This window comes from Acanthopagrus latus, chromosome 22, assembly GCF_904848185.1.
Source record: "Acanthopagrus latus isolate v.2019 chromosome 22, fAcaLat1.1, whole genome shotgun sequence".
Taxonomy (NCBI): domain Eukaryota; kingdom Metazoa; phylum Chordata; class Actinopteri; order Spariformes; family Sparidae; genus Acanthopagrus; species Acanthopagrus latus.
The window spans coordinates 21,705,000-21,722,596 of record NC_051060.1 but is presented as its reverse complement, the minus strand read 5'-3'; the positions used below and the strand labels follow the sequence as shown (position 1 = coordinate 21,722,596).

The 17,597-nt window shown below is 43.5% G+C and overlaps 1 protein-coding gene across 8 annotated transcripts in view; it reads right to left on the bottom strand.

Annotated features, from left to right (window-relative positions):
- LOC119012548 (kelch-like protein 29) overlaps window positions 1-17,597 on the bottom strand; it is a 224,580-nt gene that overhangs the window by 197,838 nt on the left and 9,145 nt on the right. For 4 of the 8 annotated variants that reach the window (XM_037086473.1, XM_037086470.1, XM_037086471.1 and 1 more), the window contains one exon: window positions 12,278-12,346. The exons of 1 other annotated variant lie outside the window; for it this stretch is intronic. The gene's annotated coding sequence lies outside the window, so the exon portion shown is untranslated. Of the gene's footprint in view, window positions 1-9,435; window positions 9,587-12,272; window positions 12,347-12,444; window positions 12,464-17,597 lie in introns of those variants that run through there. 3 more of the 8 variants (XM_037086476.1, XM_037086472.1, XM_037086475.1) reach the window with 3 other exon arrangements.

Genomic DNA, 17,597 nt, shown 5'->3' with positions numbered 1-17,597 from the left:
GCTACCAAACAGGCAATTTATTTGTATTGCCTCTAAACGAATGGTTATGCATACAAAACGGCGTCTGCAGCTTTAAAATTTCTCGGCACACTAACAGTTATTTCCTGCTGCATTCAATTTACATTCAATTCTGTCATGCCAAGGCTCCCCGTTTTTAATGAAACCACTGAGCGGTATCCGACGGAAATTAATGATGTTACTGTTTTAATTATCAAAAACCAACATCTAAAATAAACAGCAAACAGGTTATTTATTTGCTCGAGTTATCAGCGCTAAGCCTCTCCATATCTGAGGAGCTCGGCAGTGTGACCTAAAGGTGCAAACAGCGAGAGCGATGGTCGACGGAGAGAAAAAGCACATCCACGCATCACCTGAGGGAAATATAAAGGTTAATTCTGGCAAGCCTATTTCCAGTCCCAGAATAGAGCAGAGTGCATACATGATTATCTGCTGCTGGGGAGGAAAAAAATGTTTCTGATTGGATTAATCTAAACCCGGGTCACCTCAGAACAAGAAACAATGTTTCTGTCTCATATTCCTACTGTATGTTTTTATTCTAATTGAGGTGGGCCTGAAGGGGAAAGACAAAAAAAAAAAAAAAAAAAAAAATGAAAAGGCAGCGGGAGAGGGAGAGATCATGGAGAAGGACAGCCTCCAGTCAGCTTCAGCAGAGGGGCCTCGCTGACCTAGATCCAGGCTGAGTGGGGATGATATTAGCAAAGCAATTAAGGGAGATGACAGCCGTCAGGCAGGGTCGGACTGACAGGGATAGCAGCCTGTCTCCCTCCCGCTCGAGCATGTTCCTTCTCTCGCCGCTTTCTCTCCTTCCTGTAATGGCTATTGATTTTTCACAACCAAAACAAGAGGCCCCTCTCAGCCCAGAAGTGGCTGAATTGGTAAAGAGATCACAAAAACAAAAAATAAAAAGTTTAAAGTGAAGTCTGGGAGGAAGAAACAACAAAGTTCGGAAGGCAAAAGGGGGCAAATGTAAGAAGGATGTTGGGGGGGGGGGCTCGCAGGTCGACCCCGTCCACTCTGAGCTTGGATGTGCTGATTTCACTCCAGGCATGTCAGAAAACTTCACTCCCAAGAGATGACATGGAAGCGTAACTCCTAACCTGAAAAAAAAAAAAAAAAAACTGCTCCATGTTTTTGCCATGGGGATGAAAAATTATAATATTTCAGGTGAAGTGAGGGAAGCCCAACTTTTTTCTTTTTTTTTTTCATGGCGTGATGAAAATATAGGTGGGACATGCAAGTTAAACAGAGTAAATGAAGAGGGGAGGGAGCGGACTTACAGCCAGAAGAATTTAATTTGCCGGTCATTTCACCTCAGATCCTCAGATCAACATCCCGATCAGATATTTGTGTACATGCTCTCTCGCTAAGTGGCGCTTTGTATGCTCGAATGGTTCTTCCCTGATTAAAAAAAAATGCATTATGAAAAACAGCCAGGGTTTTCTTGCCACACAATAGTTTTAATTACTTTCTTGTTAAAGTCAAGTAAAACAAATAGGTGCAAACATACCAACAGCGGCTGAGAAAGTATTATTCCTACACACAACAAAAAGTTGCTCTGTCTTTTTTTATCTTATTGTTTTAATGTCTTATTTTTTTATAAAAGCTCTTGTACGGGGACGGGTGCTGCAAATCAGCATCTGCTATAAACTCTGATACTTGCACTTGGACAGCTGTTTCAGTTCTTCTGTCATTATGTTGTATCTGTCCCCAAATAATCCATAAATACATAAACAAGATATTCAGCTCTAAGCCTGACCCCAGCTCTCTGAAGCTTCTGCTGGTGCCATAGCAATCGAAGCCCAAATCCAAATTTTTTTATTTTTTATTTTTTTGGAAGATTAAGGACACACTGCGTAGGCTGTGTGAGGAACGTGACGAGCTTGGAAGCCTCAGAAATGGTCTTTCGTGACAGCTCCTCCAGTAGCTTCCAAGCATCGAGGAAAGGTGCTTTTTACACACATTACTTTCATTTTCCACTTCAAAATATTCCCATTTTTAGACGCCGTCCTGTTAACATTTTAAAATGCCCCAAAAACTGTGAGTAATGTCAGTTTACACCAAACACACGAGCGCTGATGTAGACGGAGGGAGACAAAGTGGGACTGAAAATAAACCAAGGCCGAGAACTCGACTGGACTTCCAAATGTTTACAAAAAAACCCTCGAAATCTCAAAAATGCTGAATTAGTAAACCGGTCTTTTTCAGCGCCGGCGTGTGAGGGAGCTCATCGCCTCGCAGGAAACGGAGAACTCTCAGCAACGATCAACCGACAAAACCCGATTATGGGGAAATCTCATAAAAACGTATTACCGTACGGCTGCGTTAAAACGCCCCACGAAGCATACATCCAAATCAGATTTACAGCAATTACAGGAGACAGCGCCACTTAAATCACCGGCCCATTCAGCTGTCACAGAGCGGCGCGCCGTATGTGTCGCACCATCCCGGCATGCTTTGCTCCAGGCGTGCGACTCGCTGGTGTTGTGTTTCGACACGTCTGCTTTAATCTGATCACAGTGGGTGGTTGTAAGTTTGACAAAAGCAGACAAAGTAGACATACAGAAGACCAAACTCTACAGAGGAACAGCTGGTTGGAACATGAGTGACACGACGAGATGAGTCGCGGAGAGGTTCTGACAAGACTCCAGCGAATGCAAACGGGATGCTTTTTACATTTCACGCTGTGCCGTCGACAGTCGCAAATCAGTACATTAAATAATATCTGTAGGTGGCCTCTCTGAAGTGGCACTTGTGAGACAACGGTGGCGTTTTGCTCGGTGACATATTTGTTTTTCTTTCAGTCGGCTCGTCGGGTTGCAGAAGGTCAACCGCGTGTGAAACGAGGGCCTCCTCTCAGACTGCTCTCCAAACTCAAGAACACCTGCTCATCTCAGACCTTGCATACACTTCAGTCAGCATGCCAGGCCCGGCACATGGTGCACAAGGCACTGTCATCCCCTTCGCTTTCCCCATGCTGCAGTGGCATGTTTCTTTTTCCTTTCTTTTTTTCTTTTTTTATCAACACGAATAACTGCTTCAATCTCAAAAATCAATTTTACAAGCAGCACTTTTTCTCTCTCTCTCTCTCTGTCTTTTTTTTTTTCAAGACACAGACCGCCGAGCGAGTGCGAGCGCTTCGGCTGATGTGAATCTTGATCGTTTAAGTAAGCGGCGGGGGTTAAAGCTGAAAGTTGATTTGTTTTGCGAGGAGTTTGGAAGAAGCTCCTGGGGGGGGGGGGGGCAGAGTTACGGAAAAACACATATGGTGCAGGAATGCACATTTACAAGTGCGGGGGTAACCTCTGCTTAGCCCCTATAGAAATGCATTTTTACATCTGCGCTACACATGTGGCCGACCTATAAAACTGCACGAGGCCTCGCGTGAGCATCGAATGAACAACCTACGTATCGAGAGGTGAGGCTGCTGACGGAGCCTCCTGAATGTACGACCGGAGCCAGAGAGAAGGTGAAGAATGGATCTTTATTTTCAAGAGCTCGGCACAAAATGGAACTCCGAATGACCTGTAGCATGCTCAGCTACTTAACGCCTGTATTAGCTCTCACATCTCTTCAGCAATAACCATTCAAATAAATGACTGCTCACCGTTTTCTTAAGTGGAAAAATGCAGTTTCAGTTTTTTTTTTATTTTTTTGCTTTCAGCCTCAGCCAGCGCAGGCATGCACGGCTAACCTTGGCCCCTCCGTCACGCTCGTGAACAGCAGTGGAAAAATGTCATAAAACACGCGAGACATCCAGCACATATGTATGGACGGAGATACGCGCCGTAATGAGTTGCACTCTGCAGATGGCCATTAAGGCTTATGTCAACATTAGGGAGATATCCAAATAAAAATTTGGCAGATGATACTCGCAATTAATTCAGAGTAAATTTTCACGCGGACCCAATGACCATTTGATAAGAAGGTACATCTGACTTCTTTTGATAAGCGTCCCCCCGTTGGGAAATTAATTTCGGCGGAGAACATTTGGTCTTTACAGAGCGGCGATGTAATTAAGGTTAAAAAGGAGTTTTCATACCAGGCATGGAAATTGCTTCCTTTCAAATGTATCTTTGTAAATCAGACAGGGGGGCCGGAGCCGCTGGACCGGCGCCATTCACAATGTCAGCGTGCTCTTAAACCGGTGCCGGACAGAACGTCGACCCAGAAGGCAAAAAGGTGATGAGAGGAGATCTTTTTTTTTTTCTTTTTTTTTCCCTCGAGGAACAGCTTGAGTCAGCTGAAATATTCAAAATGTTCAGTCGAGTTCAGCAAGAAAAGCAGAAGAAGGTTCGGCAATAGGTTATTTTTTATCTGAGTCTCACATATTGCATAATACAGCGCGTGGGCTGTGTTTTTATATGTGCATCGTGTCAGCGTCGTTGCGGAGGTTACAGTGAAATAAAACAGCACGTTATTGCCTGGGTGTTAAAACAATAAGACCAAAAAAAAAAAACTAAAAGGCTTACTGCCAGTTTTTGCAGTAGCTCCTGCCGAGTGTGAAGAGAAGGAAAACAATATACTATAATACAATATAATGTTCTGCAGAGATAAAATTACCTATAACTCTGTTCCTCGGCTCCACCGTCTTATATATATTCACGCTTAAGTTGAGTGCTACTCGAGACATTAAGAGAAAGGATATCTGCTGTGATAACCAAAACCTGCCAACGCTCCTGATTTTCACTGTCTCTCCTTATTCTCAAAACCTTTCTCCTGCTCTGCTCCTGATTAGTGGTTTGTCATCTTAAAAAAAAAAGGGGCACTGTGTAATTTTTGGACAAGTCCCCCGGTCTGTGGGGGATATCTGTCGCGGTACCTGGCAACCCAACCCAGAGGCGGAGGCGAACACCCTGACTGATGTGCATCCCGTCACTGCGCTCGCTCAGCCCTCTGCTCCTCTCAGTAAGTCACTGGACATGGAGGAAGCAGGTCCCAGGAGGAGGAAATTTGCCTCCGATTTTCACTCTTCCCCTTTATTGACGTTCGTCCCCCTGTCACACTCAATCGTCCTCTTGCCTCCACTCTGCGGACTGCAGTCCTGCTAAACGGCAGGACGGTTAAAGACACAATAAGTTGATTTTATCTTCTATTTCCGGGTTTATTTTCGCACACTGGTATCCCACCTCAAAACAAGTTGACTTGAGTTGACATTTATCCATCCTTCATCTGTACATGATTTAAGATGACTTATTAAAGATTCTTTGTCAGTGAAATCAAATGTGTGTCCCTGCTGTTTCCTAACATCTTACAATATGTTCTATAGGTGCAATTTTAGTTTATAATCTTAAAGTCTTAAGAGTATTTTGATGATTATTGGGACGATATCATTTAATCAGGAGAGGATAATCATTATGTGAGCCCTTTTGTGATGTAAATCTTAAAATGTTAATATGTTAAATCTAAGCTTTGACGTACTGTATGGATAACGCCTCTCTGTAGCCAGAGGCCCAGATACCCTGTACGAAAAATCAATATGGCATCACTCGCATGGAGGCCAAACACAAGGAGGACATTCAGGCGCAGATATTCTTAAATGAGATGGCATGACATGACAGACGCTCTGTATGTCCTGAAATGGCAACACCATGCTGCTTGATATCGTCTGACTGCAGGACATCTTCACCAAGAGGAGGGAAATGAAGGTCTGGCAACAGAGACAAACCATAGCTGACAGGATTTCCTGGATGAATAGAAGGATGGACGGACAGCTGGTGAGGCCGAGACACTTTTCAGCTTTCACTTTGCATCACGTCACTGTGTCTGACTTACGTCCCTCCACTGAACTGGGATAAAAAAAATTTTAAAAAAGGAATAAAAGGGCGTTTTTTAAAATAAAACAAATACAACGCGGCGCACGTTTGTTAACGTCTGGCTGTGGAAATTTAATGATTTTTCATTGCAGGTGTGCTTTTTGTAAAAGCCCCGGCGATTGTGTGGCTCATGGTTCTATCAATAAACTGCAGCTGCTTGTGTTAATAAAAAAAAAATATGAGATGCCTGATGTTTTTTGTTTTTTTTAAATTTACATGGATTTGTGGCGTGCCGCGTGCTGCCCACCTCTGCAAATGTGAGAGGTTTTTTACATTTCAGGGAGAGTTTCTGGTTCAAGACATGAAGGAGGAAAAAAAAAACGGAGCACTTCTCAGCTGAAGGCTATGGTATACAAAGAAAACAGTTCTTTCTCACACAATGTAAAGCTCATAATGGAGCTGTAATGAATGAAATGGGTTTTTTGTAGCCTACACTCACTCTACAATGTACTATTTGAACAGGCGCACAATAGAGCTTATAAAACCGGTTATTTAAGCATCACCATGACGGAGACATCATGGAGCCAGACCAGGTAGAGTTCTTTAACTGCACATCTTCTGAGAAAAACACGATCTGACAGTCAAACCTGGACGACTTCACACATTCTTCTTACTGAGGACACTTAAGATAAAGTAGTTGCATACTTTTCCTCTCTCTTATGAAGCCTTTATGCCGTACAGTCCCCCTTGAGGGCACTGTAAGGTAAAAGAGACAACACTGATAGCACTTCTAAAAGTGCCAGCATGCCCCCATTCACAGATATTAGCCTCAATGGCCTGGATAAGATGCCATGCTAAAACCCCCGCTGTGTGTATGTGTGTGTGTTTGTGCGCGTCAGCCTCTTAGGATTCTATGCCCCTTTAACCACGGGCCGCCCCCCTGCGGTGCCTTACGTCTTAATCACTCCAGGGGCGTGCAGGAGACAATGCCTCGCTGTTTATGTGACAAGTACAAAACCGGGTTCTCCTGCCAGCGTGAGCGGCGTTTACGCACGTGTGTTTGTGTCCCGCCTCTTGTTATGGTCTGGTAACAACATGTGAATGGGATCAACGTGTGTCTGGGAAAAAATAAAGGAGGAAGCCATTTTCATCATTAAGGCAGCGGCTGCGCGCTGCGAGGGCCGCAGGTTGTCTCATAAATGGAGGCGGGGGGGCGGGGGAGGCTCGTGAAAAGCATGACCTTGCTCCCCCGCCTTCTCCTCTCCCCTCCCTCCCCTCCTGCACACCTGATTGCTCTCAGCGGCAAAGACAATATCAGACATGCAACTCATGACGGCCGGGGCGGAGGTCGCGTCATTAGTGACATCACTTTTCTGCTTAGTACATACCTTCACTCGGAGCTACCCCCATCATTTTCTGTCTCCGCAGCTAAATGGCTCGCCTCACTGTGTCCGGATAAATGCCGCTCTCAAGGCATTTTTTCCCCCCTTTGTCAGCAGGTGAGGACTTCTCGTTGTGTAAGTAATGATGGTGGTGGGCAGCGGCACGGCTTTTAAAAAAAGAAGCTTCTAACAGTACATAAAGCCACTTGTTAAAAAAAGAGCCAATGGGAGATGACACATGACAGGAGAGAGCATTTTAAAGTTCATTAGGTAGAGAGGCGCAAGAGTGCATAAGTACAACGCGTAATTATACATTACTGTCTTTTTGCGGCGTGGTTAATGCACTCTGCAAGTGAAAAAAAAATACATTCAGTCCATGTTGTCAAATATTTGAGTCACAAAAATGCAATTATCGCCGTAGGCAGCACGGTTAATGGATTGTAATGGATATAGGGTGTAATAAGCATGCAAAATTCAAGGCTATATACTACACTAACCTCAAATTGTAAAGGGAAATGTCGGATAAAAGCACATTTGAAATATTTTAATGAATAATCTTTCCCTCACTGGAAGCAAAGCCCGAGGCAGTCACTCAGTCCATGAAACACGTTGGTCCAGTGAAAAACATCTAAGACACTGTATCGGCCAGACTGCCTTGAAAAATTTTATGAATATGCACAGCGGACGCACGATTCTTAATGGCCGTGGCATTGCCCTACTTTTTTTCTTTTTTTTTTATAACTCTTGCACAAAAGTTTGGTTCAAGGTGAAGTGCAGAGCTGAACATTTAGTCAAATAAATTAATCTAAAACCATTTACATTGTCAGTTCCTGAGGCAAAACACACATTCCATGGTCACGGCTTTTTCCAACACAAGAATTTAGAATGATGTTTTTACTCTGAATAGGTAATCAATTAACTGAGAGAATCATCAGCAGATCGATCTATAATGAAAATAATCACTAATTGCAGCTCTGCGCCTTGAAAAGTAACTGGCAGACTCGAAAATCGAAGTGAATTCTCGACCTTGACGGCTGAGCAGTAGTTTTACAAAACGATCCATGTACCGGCTTTTTACAGGGTGTCTCGTGGTTTTCATAAGTGACTGGACTCATCAAATTAATGGCCAGATTTGCAGAAGTTTTGCTGCAGATATGCAAAATTCCCAGAGTAAAGTAAGAGATGGTACCATAAAAACACCAAAGAGTCATACAAAGTAAAGATCTCTTATTTGCCGTTTCCACCAGAACTCGCTTCAAACACTGTACTCTTTCAGCTCGATCAGTGAGTAACTAAACCTGCCAACATATTGATGTAACAGTGTTTTTTACTCTGCCTTGTCATAGAAGTGAGATTGGGAAACTGTTTCTGCTGTGGACAGTAGCCGGGCTGCATGTTGCTAACGCTAGCAAGAAGTCTTGAAGTTTCTGATGGTAAATGTACGTTATCAGATCCATTATTCAGCATTTTCTGATAAGCAGTAAAAATGTGTTTCATTTACTGATTGCCAATAAAATATCTCAAATGCACGACTTTGGCTCTGATGCAGCAAACAATCTGCAAAGTAACCAGTAACTAAAGTTATCAGCTACATGCAGTGGAGGGAAAGTACAAGACTTGCCTCCAGAATGTAGTTGAGCAGAAGTGTACAGCAGCAGAAAGTGAAATATTCCAGTAGAAGTACAAAAACTCAAACCTTAAGCACGGTGAATAAATGTACTCAGCTGCATTCCATCACCAGTAAGAGACACCACTTTTCCATTTATCTTGGTTGGCATATGGCATGCCAGCCCTGCACCCACTGTTCCGGAGAGAGCTTCCAAACAGGTACTTAACATAATGAATATAGATAGAAAAAAAAAAAAAAAAGGAAGGGGGGTGTATCTGCATAATACATATAAAATTAATAATAAAGTCATAAATATTGAATCGTCAGTGCAAAGTCAAAGTTTGGTCCTGCAGACTCGCAAAAAAAACCCAAAAAAACTGGAACTTCTTGTTCGGCTACGAAAGAGGTGACCAGTGGGTTTTATTAGTATTCACTGAGAAGAGGGAGTGACTGCACACGTCTCTCTATAATTTACTGCACTCTTTAACGGGAGAGATGGCGCTTTCTTTCTCATTAGGTGCTGCAGAGTCCCCTTGAGGCTTTTATTCACCGCCACGACGATGCCCCCCCCCCCCCCCCCCCCACACACACACACACACACACACACACACACACACACTAACTTTCCTCTCCAACTAGCGCAGCAGGTAGGGCTGCCAGCTGATGGCACCTTTTGTCTGAGTGGCTCTGCGTGCTACCAGGAGACGTGTTTTCTCCCTCGCAGAAGCTTGTCATCTATCATTACTGGCGGTGGCCTTGAGAATGATTCCGGCGGACAGCTCCAGCTTACCGTCTGGGGGCTCAACGTAAACAGCACACTGCTGGACAAACAAGGGTGATGATGACCATTACTTCCCAAGGTATGTAGTGTAAAAAAAATAAAAAATATATATACATTGTGCTGTGGTCCCAGCTCGAATTCAGGAGGCAGGCTTTGGCAGGCAGCGCGGCGTGTTTGATTATTTGGGTTTCTGTTATTTTTCCTTTTGTTTTTCCTCACACTGATTTAGGGCATATTCACACCAACAATCTCTGGAGTGGTTTAAACAAACTCTGGATCGCTCAATCTTTTTTTTTTTTTTTCTTTTTTTTTTCCTAGTTAAAAACGAGAACAACAGCATTCTCGCAACAAATAAACCGCACCAGGGGCTTCGCCTGAAAATGTGAGTCTGTGTCCTATTCGGAGCTAAATGTGGTGCAGTTTGTTTGGAGTAAGAACAGTCATAGGGCTAATGGAAAAACCCCAAACCACTCTGAGCTTTATGGGAACATGGAGACGGATGGTGACACCTTACAGCCGGCGGGTAACCACCGGCCATAAGATATTCCCATAGACGTTTCAGATTAGCGGGCGGATGGTCTGAATGCAGAGTATCAAGTTGTGGACCTTTAAAGTTTAAAGTGATACACTTAAAAGGTGGAAAGAAACACCAAATCTGAGACATCCCATGCTGTAGTCACTTTGTTATAATTGGCTGAAATCCTCCCGAATGGGTACTGTGATTCAAAAAATTGTACTGTTGAGGTGGGATTAGTTTGTGGACACTTGCGAGCTGCAAGAAACGGTTTGTATTAAGTGTCGTCTAACCACGGTAGAAGGCAAAAGGGATTATGAGCGTTCCTGACAGCCACACTCACAGCTGGAATGAAACGCTTGCTGTAATTTGAAACAACAACGCGGCATAACAGCTCCGCATTCATACTGTTGATCCCACAGTATAAAAAAAAGAGTAAATAACGAAAGGAGGAAGTTTGAGAGAGGAGTTCAAACCCTTCTTCACACATCTGGTCAGCAGCTCGGTGTGGTGCATCTGTGAGTGCTGAGCAGCGGTGTTTCCCACACATAGACTTTACTTGAGTGGATGTTCAGAGACACCATCTGAGATTGATCAAATAGCGGACAATCTGCCTGCGCCCTCCACCTCACGTCTAACATCAATCACACTTTACACTGATTGGGCTGCAACCTCTTCTTATCAATGTAGGTTTACTTCTGTTTCATACAAACACATAACTAACAAAAGCGACTTGGGGCAAACCAGTGTGTGTGCAATAAGCTGGACAAAGTATTAAAGTAGTGCTATGTGGGCAAACTTTTAAAGCCATTCTGAAAAAGATCTTTTGAGTCTTGTTCTCAGGCCGTCAAATACAGATGCCATCCTGTGGGAAACCGTGTGTGAGTAGCAGCCTCGCTCCCGACGTCAGAAATATGTTTGACCGTCTGAGAAGCATCCTGAGGAACAAAGGCCTAATGTTGTACTCGAGTGGTTCTCATCAACTTTTATACTTTGGAAATTTTCAAGTTTGCCACAAGAAGTGGAACCAACAATATGTGGTGAATACCAGTGGTAAACAAATAGTTCTGGCGCCACGGGGAGCTGTTTTCACTTCAGCACGAGTTGGACGACAGCCTACAGCGTCACACAAAGAGCAGAGACACTGTGATTCAGAATGCATAGCCCAAGCTGCAGGTGTGATCACAGGTGAGCCTTGAAAAATGTATGCAGCAGCACCTCGGTTAATTTGCCAGACTGCGAAGCTGAACGCAGCGCGGACCACCGCGGCTTCAGACCGCTGAGGCCACGGTGGGAGCAGCATTCCGCGAGCGCGTAAACCAAACGGCATCGAATGATTTTTACACCTGGAGCCCCCCAGTGAGGGTTGAACCCGAGCAAAGAGCGCACACATAATGAGTCCTGTTCATCAGGGGTGCACTGACCCGGGACGGGGCGCACACACATACTAATACACAGACACAAAGCCCAAACCCCCCCTTCATGTGCCTGTGGCGCCCGCGCCCGGTCACCTCGCTCAGGGATCAAAGGCAGTATGTCGTTCTAATCAGTCCTCGCAGTGGGCAACCCCATTAATTCAATTCTATTTCATCAGCGGTGAGCAGACCACCAGAGGGGTCTGTACATTCCTGGGGTCCAGGAGTAATCCTATCTCTCAATGACCCGAGATCAGGCTCTAACGCCGTAATTGCTTGGAGACCCGCTTGGTCTTGCTCGCTGACAGAGTTGCGAGATCATCGCGGGGAGGAGAAACAAAAGACACACATAGCTCATTTTGTGGACACGGCGGGGAAGTCAAGCAGAATTAATGACGCTATATATCAAATAATTCCAGACGATCAACCCCCCGCTAAACCGGGCCAACACCACCGAACGTGTACACACAACGCACAGCGAGCTGCATCACAGGCTCAAGTGCCGCACATTAAGACTGAAAAAGTGGAATTTGTCAAGTTATGACTCGACTATAGTTTATTATTCCTTTGATAAATCAATTATATTTTACGACAATAATAATAATTCCAGTACAATTACTAAAAATGACAATTGGCCAGAATTGTTTCAAAGGGAAAACAGACGTGAACAATAAAATGATGAGCCAGAATATGACTGACTCATATTTTATTGTGTTTCTGTATCACGCTGTGTGGCTTGTCTGCGGCATAATAAAATGTTTATTGGGACATAAGATAATGAGCTTTTCATAGCTTACCGTACCTTTGGTCTCTGGTGGATGGGGATGCTCATCACAGACAAATTAGATCTTTTGAGTGTTGCCGTCTACACCTGCAGAAACAATAACAGTCGGTGAACACAGTGCGGCTTTAAAGCTGAAAATGAAATGAAAACAGCCATAAATCTGGCACTAATATTCTCTTGCTCACCATCTGTTAATGATGGGGGAGAGGAGAAGAAAAAAAAATCTGCATCCCTTCACGCAAAAGAATGAAAAAAAAAAAAAAGAAAAGAGATCATTCAAGTGTTGAACAATCTGCATCAAGAGATTTATTAGAGTAATCTTTGGTCTGGAGAAGAGATAAATGACTCCGCAGAGACATGCGTTGCTCTCAGACCGTCCTGAGAGAACGTTGGAGGTCAACAGCAGATAATTTGGTGGTGGAAAAGGTCAAACTGGAGGCATATGGTTTTGCAGTTGTGGGGGGGGGAAGCTCTCAGGGATCAGTAGCGGATGAATGCCTGAGTGGAAATAAAAAATTACTACAATTACATGCAAAACTCAAGGCTCCCTTCTTCTTTTCTTTTTTTTTTAAGATGACGACAAAGGAAAGGGTTCGTGTGCGAGAGATGACACTTGAAAGGCCTTCATTGTCGAGCGCAACAACAGCACTTGTGTTCGTAAAAAGCAAATACATTTAAAAAAAAAAAAATCAGCGATCATCTGACTCCTCGGCGGTGGCAGCCTTTGGAAGTCACCGCATGTCGCTGTTCGTGTGTATGAAAGAGTCTGCGCTTCTGTTTGGAATCAGCCTACAAGGGCATGTTTTTAACGTTGAAAAAGAGGAAAGAAGAGGAAGAAAAGAAGCCCGGCAGACATCCTTTATTGCTCTGAGTTACGACTTGATCACAGTCAATGAAAGGAATGAAGATCAACGTCACAAAAAGGAGCTGAATCTGCAGACTACAGAACATTGTGATGTTCTGAGGGTGTATTTTTCTCGTTCTAAAAGTTAAAAAGTTAACATTTCGTGCTGCAGCGAATGACCCGAAAGTCAATATGAAAGGACACCTATTATGCTTTTTCATTTCATTCCTTCCCTTCAGTGTTTTATAGATTCTTGAACACGTAAAAAAGGTCAAAGCCTGCGCCAACAGAAGCTCCTCTCTCCCGCAGAAATCACTGCTCCTGGAACGCCTCGCCAGTAGTCCCGCCTTTAATCCTGTGACTTTGTGACATCATACTACATCACAGAGTAACACATTTGGATTATTTAAGCCTATTGGCTAGTTTGACACGTGAGAATTGATTTAGCACAGCTGCTCTGTTGTTGTAAGGGGTGCTGGGTCAGTCTCAGAAGAGGCTGGGCATTTCAGAAGGGTAGTTTTAGAGAAGAAATTCAAACTCAGGTTCTCAACATTTACAATATTAATGAAGTAATTATAAAACCTCAAAAATATTTAGTTTTCCATAACCGTTCTCAGAGGATAATACCACTATGTTAAATTGGCAAGGTGACAGCATTCGGCACATATAAACAAAATAAAACAGCATGAATCTTTTCCCAAAACCACATATTGCACCTTTAAAAAGTGACAAAAGCTACAACAGACAGAGCATTTCAGACAGCGCTGCTGCAGTGGACAGTATGAGAGTGAACATTAAAAGCATGTAAATCCATTCTTACAGTAACCCAAAATAAAATCATGCACCTGAAAATGAGCACAATACGTCTCCTTTACCATCAAGCTTTCATAGAAGACCCTCTCACTATCAAAAAAAAAGAAAGGGGGCTCGCTTTCTAGACTTTACAACCATAGAGAGAGAAATCCATCACAGATCAGGTAGAATTACAGCTTTCTTCTCCAGAGCAGCCTCCATAAACCAGAATGCAATGTTGAACTTTACAGCCTGTGAATCCTTTTTTTTTTTTTTTTTTTCCCCCCTCAGCTGGAAAAACCTCTCGCTCTGCCTTCTCCAGGATTACTAGGATCACTGCTTTTTTCTCTCTACCTACGCTTAAAAGCCCACAGCCGAAAAATCTGCGAGGCATGTTCATGTACGCCGTCTGGAGGCTCTCCAAAAGTCATTCTGGGAGGCAACTTCTCACTAAAAAGTACAAGTAAATCAGGCAGCTTGTGGAGAACAGAAAAAAAGTACATTAGGCTTATTTTATCAGAATCCAAAGATAAGTTGTAGGCTGTAATTTGATGAAACGCAGCACTCAGAGAGAACCCTTCCCTTCAAACCTTCACGTATACCTGAATGAAAACTTAAAGTGTTTGCTCTTTCAATGTATGCTGCCGAAAATGACCTTTTTTTTGGGGGGGGGAAACAAGTAAAAGGTTTCAGAATCTGCATCGCTTCAAAAACAGCACACTGGCGATAAAAGACAGTTCTCAGACTTGGCTGCAGAGGAGGACCACATGTGTGAGGCAAAGCAGACGAGGAAACCTTCCAGAGAAAGTGAAATGTTATTGAACGCTCATTCGTCATGTTTTGCTGACTCTAGTTCCGAGGCGCATACATCACGTCCGACTTAATAGCCTGTAGAGCATGATTTTGACTGCATTTTTCTTTTCTTTTTTTTTTTTAAAGGGGAAAAATGGTGAACCGAGGCATGTTTCTGAAAAAAAAAACAAAAAAAAACCCGTCTGATTTCCATTGTGATGATGGTGCAGGAATGAAAACAGCTACCTTTGCCAAATCTCCCACGAGAGGATGATAAAGGACAGTAGCTCGCTGATGTAAAACCAATTCTTTCCACTCTCGGTTTACGGAGCGGCTGCTGTTGCGCGTCGAGCGAGTCTGAAACAAACTTCTGACATATGGCTGTTCATGTGATGTTGCCAGAAATAAGTGGCGTTTCATTAAAAAAGCTAGTGACCAACTGTGCGTGGATTACATTCCACTGCCACCTCTCTCCATCGTATGACAAAGTAGGTTCGCATAAAACACTGATTCAACAGCTTCCAGAGACGCACTACTCCGCATAAACACACAATATAGCATTGGTTTCATGTAATGGAGATTAAAATACCGTGTAACCAGCGATTAGACTGAGCCTAAACACTTTTGTGTAAACAAAGCCCTGACATTTCTTCCTTCAAAACTAGAAAATGAGTTAAAACCCTGCAGGAAAAATGTTTACTTTGCCATGAAATTAGAGATAGTTCCCATTAACTCGGCACAATGCAAAACCATTAGCTACCTCATTGACTTCTCCCTATAGATTATTTTGTCTTCGCTTCCTCTAATTACCTACGAGCACATCCGTAATGACAAACATGCCGCTCGTGTTTAAAAAGTCGCCCGCTGAACGATATTCAAAATGAGAAACCGCCGCCGTAACTCACAGGTAACAGATAAATGCCTCATATAAACCGATAGATGCCGCCTGTAATTAAAAATATTAACCTTCTTCGGGAGGATGCAGATTAATGCGACACAATTAAATGATTTTTTTAGGGGGGGGGGGACCTCTCTGCTACAGCATCAAAACATAATTAAAATGTTTTTTTTTAGTTCATTTTGTCCATCAACATACAGAAAAATAAAAGTCACACCACGCCAATTATTGTAAACTTGTCAAAATGAATCCCCAGCTATACATCATCTGCGTAATTATCAATTGATTGAAGGAGCTATCTTGCTGGGAGAAAAACACTTGGAGGCATGATACATCAATTTTAATGGCATTTCTTAATCAGAAAGCTCAGCAATCAGCGGAGACCAATTAGGGCCTGAGAGATAGAGACCCGCCATTAATAATCAAACTCGGCTGCCGTCAAGTTGCCTGGCTGTGGCTCGCGGAGGCCGGATGGGCTTCTCGTTCCAGGGCGCGAGGCTATCGTCTCAAAATGAAAACAAAGTAAAAGGGTTCTATTCCCAAAGCTGCAAATTCTGAGCAGCCAGACCGTCAAATGACCGCTGACCGGTGTAACTACAGTTTAAAGATTTCTCTCATAAAATCAAAAGGCTTCTCTTCCAAGCGGCGATGAATTCATGTCCGGAGAGAGAGAGAGAGAGGGAGAAGGAGAGAGAGAGAGAGAAGGAGTGGATCAGCCTATCTTGCAAATGCTGAGAAATGGGAATGTCTACACAGAGAGAAATCTATAAAATCACACCGAGGCCCGCGGGCGCCGCGCAACGACAAAAGCTATCTTTACAACGCCACCTTCAGCCGCCGTCTTATTAACATTACAGTTTTTTTTATCACAGCAGAATGCCTGTGTGTCCTTTGGATACAAGAAAACAGCCCGAAAACTGCAGTGCATAAAACATACGAGGCCGCAGCAGAAAAACGCGCCAACCCGCCCTTCATGTGTGTCCAAGCAGGAGTTTACTCCTCTCATATGGATTTTCTCGCTGTTCATTTGCTTTGGCTGCAGATATGAGCGCCGATCCGCCGACTTTCAAGTCCTCTCCAGTGAAGTGAAACGATGTAAAGAGGGGTTAAGTAAGCTGGCAGCATGACCAGGAGTCCCTCTACTTTTTAACCCTATACACCAAGTCTCCAAAGTCCTATTTTGATATTTTAGGTGACCCACTGACTCCCATTCAAACAAACGTGATGCCGCAGACATTTTTCATCATTCTCTGAGCGCCAGTGGCAACAGCTGGACCCCCCTGACAGACAGCCGGGGCGCATTTTTACCAAATGAAAACAGCCTTCTTCTTTTTTTTTTTTTCCTATTATTATTTGCTGCCAGTCGTCGTGCAGTAATTACTAAATACAATTAATGACCCTGGTCATTGTGCTGCAGGTATTTATACAGGGGGAAAAAATCTACTGCCAGCATGAATTAATCAACGCTGGAGTACATGCAGCACAGCATTAGGTGGTTGGGATGGGGGCCAATCTTTTATAAGCTGCTCTAGACCTTGGAAGGGAAGAATGCATCCGGGCTAAGACAAACAGGTTGTAAATAGGGTGTTATTACCGATGCACATCACACCTCCCGCGAACGCGTGATTTATGTATCCTCTTAACTCAAAAGCCACCTTTCAACTCGCACAGTCGGAGTATGCAAATCAGACATGGCTGTAAGTCGCTGTTGTGTACGCTTCTATTAACGCTGAACTATTTACATGTTCATTCCTTACCGAAGACAAATGATTTAGAGCTGCAGAATGAGAAGTCGCCTCAAAATAACAAATAAAAAAATAAGTAAAACCACACCGCGGAGGATTAAGAAGCGACGATATCGCTACAGATGCACGGAAACAAGAACCTGTCGGTAATGTTTCTTCTTCATGGTTATATATTGATTTGAGGAGATTACCCAGACAGCCTGCTCAGTATTAAATACTTTCTAAACATTTTAATTTGCTTTGTTTGCTCGTGAACACAAAGATGAA